Source organism: Hemicordylus capensis, chromosome 1 (assembly GCF_027244095.1).
Source record: "Hemicordylus capensis ecotype Gifberg chromosome 1, rHemCap1.1.pri, whole genome shotgun sequence".
In the NCBI taxonomy this organism is placed as follows: domain Eukaryota; kingdom Metazoa; phylum Chordata; class Lepidosauria; order Squamata; family Cordylidae; genus Hemicordylus; species Hemicordylus capensis.
This window is the reverse complement of record NC_069657.1, coordinates 213,042,779-213,054,922: the sequence shown is the minus strand read 5'-3', so window position 1 is coordinate 213,054,922 and position 12,144 is coordinate 213,042,779.

Genomic DNA, 12,144 nt, shown 5'->3' with positions numbered 1-12,144 from the left:
TCTGTACAGCACGAACATCAACATCTAAGATACTCTAGAAGATAATCCCTACTTGCAAGAACCTCTAGTATGGGAAGATGAAGTTAGATCAGCACTCTGGTCATTACCAAGTCGGAAGGCTACAGGAATTGATGGAATAGCTACAGAAATATGGCAGGCAACAGAAGAAAAGTCAGTCAAGGCTCTAACCAAACTATGCCAGCAAATTTGGAAAACAACACAGTGGCCAACAGATTGGAGGAGGTCAGTCTACATAGACACACCAAAGAAAGGAGATTTAACAGATTGCGCAAACCATCGCACAATATCCTTAATTTCACATGAAAGAAAAATAATGCTCAGGATCATTCAACACAGATTAGAGGCTTATGTGGAAAGGGAAAGGCCAGATATTCAAGTGGGTTTCCGAAAAGGCCAAGGTACAAAAAACATTATTGCTGATTCACGCTGGATAATTGAGAGAGCCAAAGAATACCAAAAAGAAGTCAATATGTACTTATTGACTACAGAAAAGCCTTCGATTGCATCGACCATGTCAAGCTGTGGAATATCCTTAGGAAAATGGACATCCCAGAATATCTCATTGTTCTCATGAGAAACCTATACACAGGACAGGAAGCCACAGTCCAGACAGAACATGGTGAAACAGACTGGTTCCAGATCAGCAAAGAAGAAAGGCAAGGCTGAATAATATCTCCTTATTTATTCAACGTATATGCTGAACATATACTGAGAGAAGCTGGAGTGGAAGAAGAGGAGTGTGGTTTTAAAGTTGGAGTAAGAAACATCAATAAATTGCACTACGCTGATGACACCACTCTGATAGCTGAGAATGCGGATGATCTGCAAGCTCTAGTAGTGAAAGTCAAGGAGCACAGTGAAAAAATGGGACTACGACTAAATGTAAAGAAGATTAAACTAATGACAATGGGTACAGCAACCAGCCTTGAAATTGATAATGAAGACACTGAAGTGGTGGAGAGCTTCTGCCTTTTAGGAACAGCCATCAGCAGTAAGGGATCCAGAAATCAATAAATACGCTGCAGACTAGCACTTGGTAGGGTTGCAATGAAGGCCTTGGAAAGGATATTTAGATGCCGTGATGCTTCTACACCTACAAAGATTAGAATTTTGCAGACTAGTTTTCTCCGTGACACTCTATGGATGCAAAAGCTGGACTTTGAAGAAACAAGATAGAAAAAGTATTGATCCTTTTGAACTTAGGTGTTGGAGAAGACTTTTGAGGATACCATGGACAGCCAGGAAAACAAATAAATGTAACATAGAACAAATCAATCCAGAATTCTCACTCGAGGCACAAATGACCAGGCTCAAACTATCATACTTTGGACACATTATGCGAAAACCCAGCTCCCTTGAGAAGTCTATAATGCTGGGGAAAGTTGGAGGAAAGAAAATAAGAGGACGACCAGCAGCAAGGTGGATGGACTCGATTACGACAGCAATGAATGCACCACCGAGGGACCTTAAAGGCCAAGCTGAAGACAGATCATCCTGGAGAGAATCTATCTATGTGGTCGCCAAGAGTTGACACTGACTTAACGGCACTTAATCAATCAATCAATCAATCATCTTGGAGGGGTGCTGCCACGCTGGCCATGAGCATGGCGACTCTGCTGGGGCTGCAAGCTGGAACTCTGCATCCTAGTGCACCCACGTTTCTGGAGAGCGCTGGTGGAGGGAAAGCAGTGGGGCGGGGGCTGTCAGGTAGGCAGCGCCTTCCCTGCCATTTAAAGCAACCCCCCACACCCTCCCAGTTGCACTGGTTCTGTGCACATCCCTACCGCCTGGCACAGGTCACAGTCACACTCGGCTGCCCAGCTGAGTGTGTGCTGGTGCCGCGGCGACCACACCACCTTCGACAAACTAAAAAAGTATTGGGTGGGCCCAAAGGGGCAGAGGCCCGGACTTGAGCTCAGAAGTCCAGGAGTAAGAGTGCCTCTGCCTGTCAAACCTAATAGCTCATATCTCTCTTACCAAAAAGGGACCTTCCCTCCCAGAAAAAAAAAATATGTGAGGAGTTGTTCCTCCGACTTTTGTACTGTTTGTTCTCCTCATCACAGCAGCACACCTCACTTGGTAGCCTCTGCTGGCCTTGCTCTGTTGGCTGTTGAAATTTGACTGCTGGATTCAAGCTCCACGAAGGTGTTAATAACGAAACTGAATGGATTAGGGTTGCCATATGGAAAAAGAGGAGAGGTCTCCTGTACCTTTAAGAGATGCACAGAAGAGGGAATTTCAGCAGGTGCAGCCTTTCCTTCCCCTCCATGACAAGCTTCAGCTGCTGAAATTCCCTCTTTGGGGCATCTCTTAAAGGTACTGGAGTCATTTCATCTTTTCCACAGGAAAACCTTCCTAAAGGTTAAATTCAACTGGCTGGCTTGGCTTTGATGACCCAGGCCCACAGTGGGGCTTATTTCTCATTGTCCATGAGAGGAGGGAGTCTGGAGATTAGGCTGCTAAGGGGACAGGGCACTGTGGCAGTGCCTGAATATGATACACATTCAGTTGATCTGAGCACAAGCAGCCATGACACCAAGCTAGGAGCAATGTTTCCTAGTACAGTGTAAGCTTCCCTGTGCAAGCAGTCCTTCAGAGAAGGACTTTTTAATGCCAAATACCAACACTGAATATTAATTATAGAGGATCATACATTAGTACAGCATTCACATGTTTAATAAAGCCTGCAGGATCAGGCAATATCAGAACACAATACTGACCTACGACATAAAATGTAATAATATGCAAGCACAGCCATGCACCCTTTTTTCTTTCATTATTAAATACTCCTTTCCCTCTCTGTGGCAATTTCTTACCAAGGAAGGTCAACTACAAATGCTTTTATTTCCCATGTTCTTCATTTGCAACACAATGATTAGAATTTTCATGTGTTCCTTTCCATTTGTTATCTCCTCTGCCAACTAAGTGTCACACCATTTCCCTAGGGGAGAAGCTGAACTTCATATCCATCCTTATAGCACACAGTATGAATAAGGCTCCCTGTAATCCAGTTGGCAGGGAGGGAATATCATGAATGGCAGAGGAAAATATAATTGGCTGAAACACCAGTGTCACGCACATCTTCATAGCAGACCTACACACACAAACACACATCCAAGGCTATATTCTCAACTGTGACTAATTTTGATCATGAGATTAGAGTTTCGATATAGCTGAATTATTACCTACACTAAGTAGTCCATGTCTTTTTCCCACCATCCCTTTTTCATCTCCAGAAACAAAATGCTGACAATTCTGTGGAATGTCCAGTCTTTTGTCACTGATTGGATTAGTCATCTCACTAATTTTGAGTTTAATTTTATTTCAAGAGCTGGCAACTGAACTCTGCCGGTCTGTGCTGGTCCCCTGCCCACCTTCACTGCAGACATGGCAACGGTAGAGTCCATGCAGGCTGCTGTCCTTCACGACCCCAGTGTACATCAACAGCATGAGGTTCTCCCACACCATTGTGTCCTGTCTTTTACAAGGAATACAGTGGGTATAGGAAAGAATCACCCCCTTTGATAGACCTAAAATTCTGGTTCCCTTACACCCTGAAATGAAAACACAAAGAAAATTCCCTTCACCAGCTGTACTTATCCAATGCAACCTATAACATCCAACTGAAAAACATCACAATTACAGTCCAGAAAGTGTCAGAAATAAAAAACAAGAATTATTGAGATTGAAAAAGGATCACCCCCCCCCATGTCAATATTTTGTTGAACCACCTTTTGCTTTAATAACAGCCTTGAGTCTGTTGGGATACTTCTCTATCAACCTTGCACATCTAGACGAAGCAATATTTGCCCACTCCTCCATACAGAACTGTTCAAGTTCGGTCACATTGGATGGTAGGTGTTGGTGGACTGCTATCTTCAAATCTCCCCACAGATTTTCTATGGGATTTAGGTCTGGGCTGACTGGGCCACATGAGGACGTTCCCTTTTTTATCCTTCAGCCACTGTGTGGTCAATTTTGCTGTGTGCTTCGGGTCATTGTCATGTTGAAAGGTGAATCTTCTGCCCATCCTCAACTGTCTGGCAGAGGGTAGCAGGTTTTCTTCCAGAATCTGACAGTATTTTGCCCCATCCATTTTTCCTTTTAATCTAACGAGAGCCCCAGTCCCTGAGGCAGAGAAATACCCCCACAACAGGATGCTGCCACCTCCATGCTTCACTGTAGGTATGGTGTGTTGTGGATGGTGAGCTGCGTTGGATTTACGCCAGGTGTACTGTTTGGTGTTGAGGCCAAATAGTTCAATCTTGGTCTCATCTGACCATAAGATCTTTTTCCATTTGGCATCAGAATCTTCAAGGTGCCTTCTGGCAAAGCTCAAACGAGCTTTAATGTGGCCTTTCTTGAGAAGTGGCTTTCTCCTTGCGACCCTCCCGAACAAGCCACATCTGTGGAGCGCTCGTGAAATTGTCACATGCACAGAACAACCACTCTTTGCCATGAAGTCCTTTAACTCCTTCAGAGTGGCCATTGGCCTCTTGGTAACCTCTCTTACCAGTTTCCTCCTTGTTCTTCCATCCAGTTTGGAGAGCCGACCGGATCCAGGGAGGATAGCAGTCCACCAACACCTACCATCCAATGTGACCAAACTTGAACAGTTCTGTATGGAAGAGTGGGCAAATATTGCTCCGTCTAGATGTGCAAGGTTGATAGAGAAGTATCCCAACAGGCTCAAGGCTGTTATTAAAGCAAAAGGTGGTTCAACAAAATATTGACATTGGGGGGGGGGGTGATCCTTTTTCAATCTCAGTAATTCTTGTTTTTTATTTCTGACACTTTTTCTGGACTGTAATCGTGATGTTTTTCAGTTGGATGTTATAGGTTGCATTGGATAAGTACAGCTGGTGAAGGGAATTTTCTTTGTGTTTCCATTTCAGGATGTAAGGGAACCAGAATTTAAGGTCTATCAAAGGGGGTGATTCTTTCCTATACCCACTGTACTTCTTGCATTGCTTGTTTAGTACTGCAACACTGAATCAGCAGCATGAGCTGTTTCCATGCCAAATAACTCTCTACTATAGAACAGAAGTACACATTCGGGGGACGAGGGGGAGCCCAAGATGCAGCTCCCCTGGCTCCATATAATTGCAGAATGCTCTGCCTTCTGAAAATCTCCCTGCACGTAAAAAGCTAGTGTGCCAGAGGTAAGGGCTAGCCTTCCATAGGCATGAAGGCTTGGATGTGAGGAAACATTCAGTCATTTGACCACACACCCCCTTACCTTCTGCCACAATATAGTCCCAGAATGATCATTCTGAAATCTATTGCTGCATATACAGATCAGTCCAGAGTGGTTAATGCAACTCAGAGGTGAGGGAGAGGGAGCCACTGTGTGTTGTTGTTTTAATGTTGCACAGTAAAACCATGTTTGACTATACCAGTCTGCAAAGCTAGTGGGTTAGAAACAAAAAGATCATACCCTGGCCCTTATTAGCTAGACCTGTGCAATCCTCCTTTTGTATTCTGTCTAGTTGTTTTGTTGAGAAGTTTGTCCCAGTGGGGATCCTGTAGAGAGTGTGGGGAGTGGAGGCAGAAAGGAAAAGAGAGGTGAAGGAGAAGGAAAAAAATGGAGTTTTTTCTGAATAAACCTTTCATTAAATCCACATAAGATTTCTTTGTGCGTATGAGGGAAGCAGCTATAAAACATTTGGCAACATTATTTTGAAACAGCTATGCGTGTGAGCCTGCAAAGCTTGTGAATGTACCTGCAATGTCATTTCATTGCATCACTGGGCCTACATTCCTGAGCTGCTTTCTATTATCACTGCTGCTGATTGTTTCTCCAGCTTCCTGACCGGCACAACCCCTGAAGGTACTTTTTCCTTCGCAATCCTGGGCTCTGTTGTTCACTGGATGCCCACTGCAGCATAGCTCAGCTCCCACCACCACCTTGTTTCTTTTCGCCCTATGAGAAACTGCTTTTCCCTGGGAACAATGGAGGTCCATTTTCTGCAATTACCTCCTCACTATACAGACCCTTGATTTTACTCCAGCAAAGCAGAAGGCTATATTGCTTCCACTGCCTGGGCCCTGAAGGCCAAATAATATATAATCATTTGCCCTTTCCTGAGAACCTTGAAGGGGATCCCAACCTTTATGAATCTGCTCTTCAAGTCTTAGATGACCATTTCAACCCTATTTTGAATGTGATTGCTGAACATTATAGGTTCTATCCTAGATCCCAATTGCCTGGTGAATCTATCAATCTGTATGTCACAGCATTGGGTGCTTTAAGTGTAACCTGTAAGTTTGCCAACTTTACCGATGAAATGATCAGGGATCAGATTGTTATGAAAACAAACTAATCCAAACGGTGTGAAAAGCTGCTATTGGAGAGGAAACTTATCTTGGATAAAGTAATAAAGATGGCTAGAAGGGCGAAAAATGCTCTTTGCTGTGCCAAATTGCTCTTTTTGGTACCCCAAAACCAACCACCTGAAATCCAGGCTGTTCAGTCTAAATCCTTCCAAACCCAGTCTTCTCATATGTCACTGCCCCAGAAAGTGGCAGCTCAAGAAAGGAGGCACTACCAATGCTCCCAATATGGAGACTCTGCCCACAAAGCCAATTTTGCTCACTGCCCTGCACAGAAGGTCACTTGCAACCGATGCAAAAAAGGGGACACTTTTCTATGGTTTGCAAGTAGTATTATAAGGAGGAGGCAGATGAACCACTTCCTGACAGATTTTAAGTTTGCATGCAGAAAGTTCCAAGTTCCCTCCCTCGCATCTCCAAGAGAGGGCTGAGAAAGACTCCTGCCTGCAACCTTGGAGAAGCCTCTGCCAGTCTGTATAGACAATACTGAGCTAGATAGACCAAGGATCTGACTCAGTATAAGGCAGCTTCCTATGTCCCTATGTTCTCCACATTGTGAAGTTGAATTAATGGCCATGAAGTGTGCATGATAGCTGATTCTGGTTCTATGTGCACTAACATTTCCCACCTACTTTACAAGAAACTCCTTACTACATCGCATTTGCACCTGCATCCTTCAGACAACCACCCATGGGAATATGGAGGTTCTCCTATTGCCATAAATGGATACTTCACTGCTGTCCTGGAATACAAATGACATACTGCAGAAGAGAAAGTGTATTTGTCACAACAAGGAGTCTCAATATTGGGCTGGAAGCTTCAGAAAGATCTACAGATAGTGTTAGACCAAAATAGCACAGAACCTATATTACAGTTGATGGAGCATCCATATGATGATATGATTGCTGATTTCTTGGACATTTTTGCTGATACTTCTGGCACTGCTATACATTTCAAATATAAAATTCAGATGAAGGCAAATGCAAGACCTGTACAACACAAAGTGAGGAACAGTTCTATAGCACTACACCAAACACTTAGAGAGGAGCTGTTAAGACTACAACATGCTGACACCATAGAGCTGTCGATTCATCAGAATGGGTCTCTCCCATTGTTCTTGTGTGGAAATCAAATGGTACACTTTGAATATGCATAGATTTGAGAGATGTGAACTGCAATGGATTGTCATCCATTACCCAATATCAATGAAATGTTGCTTACTATGAAAGGGGCCTCACTGTTCACAGCTTTGGACTTGTCTTCAGCCTGTCATCAAATTCCTCTGCTAAAAAGTTCTCATAAATGCACGGCATTTATTATCCCATAGGGTATTTTTTATAATTATATAATTATCCCATAGGGTATTTTTCAATACACAAGACAGCACTTTAGCTAAACCTCTGCAGGCTCAGTATTTCAAGGATTGATGCATGCAATTTTGGGACTACAAATGGCATCACTTACTTTCAGGATGACATTTTAATGTATGGCAAAAACCACTGAGGAGCATGATGCCAAACAGACAGAAGTTTTAAGAAAATGCCAACAACACCAACTTACTATGTCTGCAGAGAAATGTCAGTTTTGCACACTGATGTACTTCACACACAATATCTCAGAGTGGTGAACATCCCAAAACAGACTTGCTGGAAGCTATTCGGGAAGCACCAGAGCTACACAATAAGGATGCACTTGGATCATTTTAAGTATTACTCTAAATTTGTTAGACAATTTGCCTCCAAAGTCGCTCCATTGTGTCTTCTTTTCAAAAAAAGGGGGGGGGGCTCGGCACATGATTGGTGTGTAGGGCCTTACTGGGGTCTGCAGGGAGAGCAGGCTCTGCGAGGAGAGTAGCCTTACATAACTAATGGATGGCCACACTAAAACAAAGTACCTGAACATCTTCAACCACACATGCACTTAGCAAGTGAGCTATCCCTCTCAATGAGCTGGAGCTGAGGAGTGATCATTTGGTGGTGTCAAATTCCTTACAACCAAAAGTTATCAAAATTGCCCACGAAGGTCACCTGGGCATGAGCTTAACTAAAAGGCAAATCAGAGAATGCTTTTGGTGGCCAGGTATGGACAAGCACACTCAAAATGTAATCGGGCTCTGTATGGCATGTGCTGTATCTGACAAATCACAGAAGACTGTTACTACCCCCTTGACTCCTGCAGAGTATCCCAATGGTCACTGAAGAAAACTTGCTCTGGATATAATGGAGCCTTTTATTATTTATTTATTCATTCGTTTGTTTGTTTGTTTGATTTCTATACTGCCCTTCCAAAAATGGCTCAGGGCGGCTTACATTAACTACTATTCCAGGTGGCCAGAAGTTTCATTTGCTTACATTACATTTCATTTCATTTCGTTTGCTGACATTACATTACATTTCATTTGCAGACAAGGTGGTCCAGTTCATGGCTGCAGTTTTTTCAAGAGAACGTCTTCCTAAAGAACTAGTGACTGACAATGGGACACAGCTTACCTCATTTGAAATGGAGCAATACTTGCATAACCATGGCATAAAAGCACAAGACTACTTCCCTGTACCATCCTGGAAGGAATGGCTTAGTGGAAAGAATGGACAGATTAGTGAAAGAAAATTACAACTGGCTGCTTTGCATCAACGCCCCTGGAAAGATGCAATCTTGGAATTCTATTTGGTTATCGAAGTACTCCTTATACCACTACAGGAAAATCCCCTTTTGAACTGGGATCACACTTCCCCAGAAGGAACAGGTGCACAGTCTGGGGGTGCTTCTGGACACAAACCTCTCCCTAGTGGCCTAGGTTGAGGCAGTGGCCAGAAGTGCCTTCTATCAGCTTCAGCTGATATGCCAGCTGTGTCTTGAGATAAATTTGCTCAGAACAGTAAAACATCTGATGGTCACCTCCAGACGTGACTGCTGCAATGCACTCTATGTGAGGCTGCCTTTGTACGTAGTCCGGAAACTGCAGTTGGTCCAGAATGCAGCAGCCAGGTTGGTCTCTGAGTCATCTCAGAGAGACGATATCACTCCTATCTTAAAGGATCTACTCTGGCTGTCGATAAGTTTCCAGGCAAAATACAAGGTCTTGGTAAACCTTGGTAAACAGCTTAGGCACTGGGTATTTAAGAGATTGTCTTCTTGAATGTGAGCCACACCGCTCATTGAGATCATCAGGAGAGGTTTGTCTGCAGTTGCCACTGGCTCGTCTAGTGGCTACTCGGGAACGGGCCTTCCCCATTGCTGCCCTGAGGCTTTGGAACACACTCCCTGCTGAAATAAGAGCCTCCCCATCTCTTACAGCTTTTGAAAAGGCATTCAAGGCACATTTGTTCACCCAGCCTTTTAATTAAATACAGTTTTAATAGTTTGATGATTTTTAATAGTTTTAATGCTGTTTTAAATTTTAAATTGTTGTAATGTTTTAACCTTTTTGCTTGTTGTTTTTTATTGTTTTGTTGTAAAGTGCCCAGAGAATTGAGTTTTGGACAGTAGACAAATATGTTAAATAAATAAATAAATAAAACTGCTGAGAGGATGCAAATCTACCACCAAACTCGCCCAATGGCAACAACTGATAAGGCTTTCCATGCCATCTCACTCAGAGATTTGTGATCAGGTAAGGGAGAAGCAACAAAAATACAAATGGTATGTAGATCAGAAATTGAGTGTGAAACAGCGAACATTTCAGATCGGGGAATTTGTTCAAGTATGGCTGCCTTAAAAAGTGAGAAAGGGATGTTCCCGATATTCTGGACCAAAACAAATAATCAAAATACGAAGAGATTCTGTCATACTGTATGATGGAAGGAAATGGAACAGTTCGAGACTTTCTAGCATGCATTCTATGAGAAAAGAGGGAAATGAGTCTGGTCTCAAGAGAGGGACTTTGATCTTGCCTCCAGTTTCGACCTCACAGAGAAGGCTGATGAAAGTGATGGACAATCTTCGGTAACAGGAAAAGCATCACTAACAGCTCCTGTGCCACAGAACCCAAGAATTAGGAGAGGTGTGCATGACAGAAGACCACCTAAAAGTCTTGAAGACTCTGTCACTGAGTTTTAAATTCTAGTCTGGTTGTTATAAAGGGGAGGGATGTGTTGTATTCTATTCAGTAATTTTTTATATTTTGTTTAGAAGTTTGTCCCAGTGGGGATCCTGTAGAGAGAGTCTGTGGGCGGTGGGGTCAGAAAGGAAAAGGGAGGGGAAGGAGAAAATGGAGTTGTTTCTGAACAAACTCTTAGTTAAATCCACATAAGATTGCTTTGTGTTTGTGAGGGAAGATATAAAACACCCCCCCTCTCGAAAAGTGGCAACAGTAATTTTTCAGCTCATTAGGTGCATTTTCATCTTAATGTGACATCAAAGTTTAAAACTATAATGCATTCCACTCATTCAGTACTCCAGAGAACATGCACAGCAACCACTTGAAAGCAAAAAGGGAGTTTGATGCTGGAACTTCATAAGCAGGTGGCTGCTTTTCCCTTCAGGCAAGCAAGGGGGGAGAAAGAGAGAGAGAGAGAGAGAAATAACCAACCCATATAAACCTGTTTCATTTATAAATTGTGGTGCTCTTTATATGAGAGGGGGAAACACCAAATATGTGGCAGTTTTTAGTCCAAACCTTTAAGTAAGCTAAACTGAACTTGAAATATAAAAAATACTAGCCGATCCTGCACAGAGCATCTGTGCACTCTTTGGGGCCGGCAGTTACCTCTCCCCCCTGCTTCTGCCCCAGTCTCTACTTCCGGGCCCAGCCACCTCTCCTCCCCACTGCCACTTCTGCTCCTCCCACTTTCTTTCTCCCCTCTTGGGCCTTGCCTCCGTGGCCGGGTCAGGCCTGCCACCTCTGGCCTCCACAGCCGAGCTGCTGCCGAGGCAACCAATCCTCCTGGGTGCGCCTCAGCCAATCAGGCGCGTCCACCGCCCAGCCAATCAGCTGGGCTCTGGGACGCACATTCCAAGGCACACACAGGAGAATTAATATAATAGATTTTCTCATTCCTTTTGCTATACAAACTGCTTTGTGAACTTTGTTGTAGAAAAGGGGTATATACTTATTTCTAATAAAGAATTATTATTATTATTATTATTACTACTACTACATTTATATCCCGCTCTTCCTCCAAGGAGCCCAGAGCGGTGTACTACATAGTTGAGTTTCTCTTTCACTACAACCCTGTGAAGTAGGTTAGACTGAGAGAGAAGTGACTGGCCCAGAGTCACCCAGCTAGTTTCATGGCTGAATGGGGATTTGAACTCAGGTCTCCCCAGTCCTAGTCCAGCACTCTAACCACTACACCATGCTGGCTCACCCAGAATCCTGCTGGGTTAGACCAGAGGTCCATTTAGTCCACCATCATATTTCCTACAGGGGCCAACAAGATGTTTTCAGGAAGACCACAGCAAGGCATAAAAGCAATAGTCCTCCCGCACTCTTGCCCCCACCCACCTACCCACCCTCACCCCAGTAATCAGTGGTATAAGTTGCCCCTGGAAATGAAGATGTAACACACATGGCTAACAACCATTTACAGATAGGCTTATCCAGCATGTATTTGCCGTTTAAAACCATCTAAGCTAGTGGCCATCACTGCATCATCTGGCAGGGAAATCCTTAAATTAATTGCACCTTGTATTAAGAGCTGCTTTTCTTTGTGTTTCCAAAATCTACTGTCAAAAAATATCATTGAATGACCTAAGTTCCAGGAATGAGAGAATTTAAAAAAAAACAAAAAACCTCCCTATCCATTTTCTCCAGACAATAAAGAGTTTTATAAGTTTCTTTCATGTCCAGGA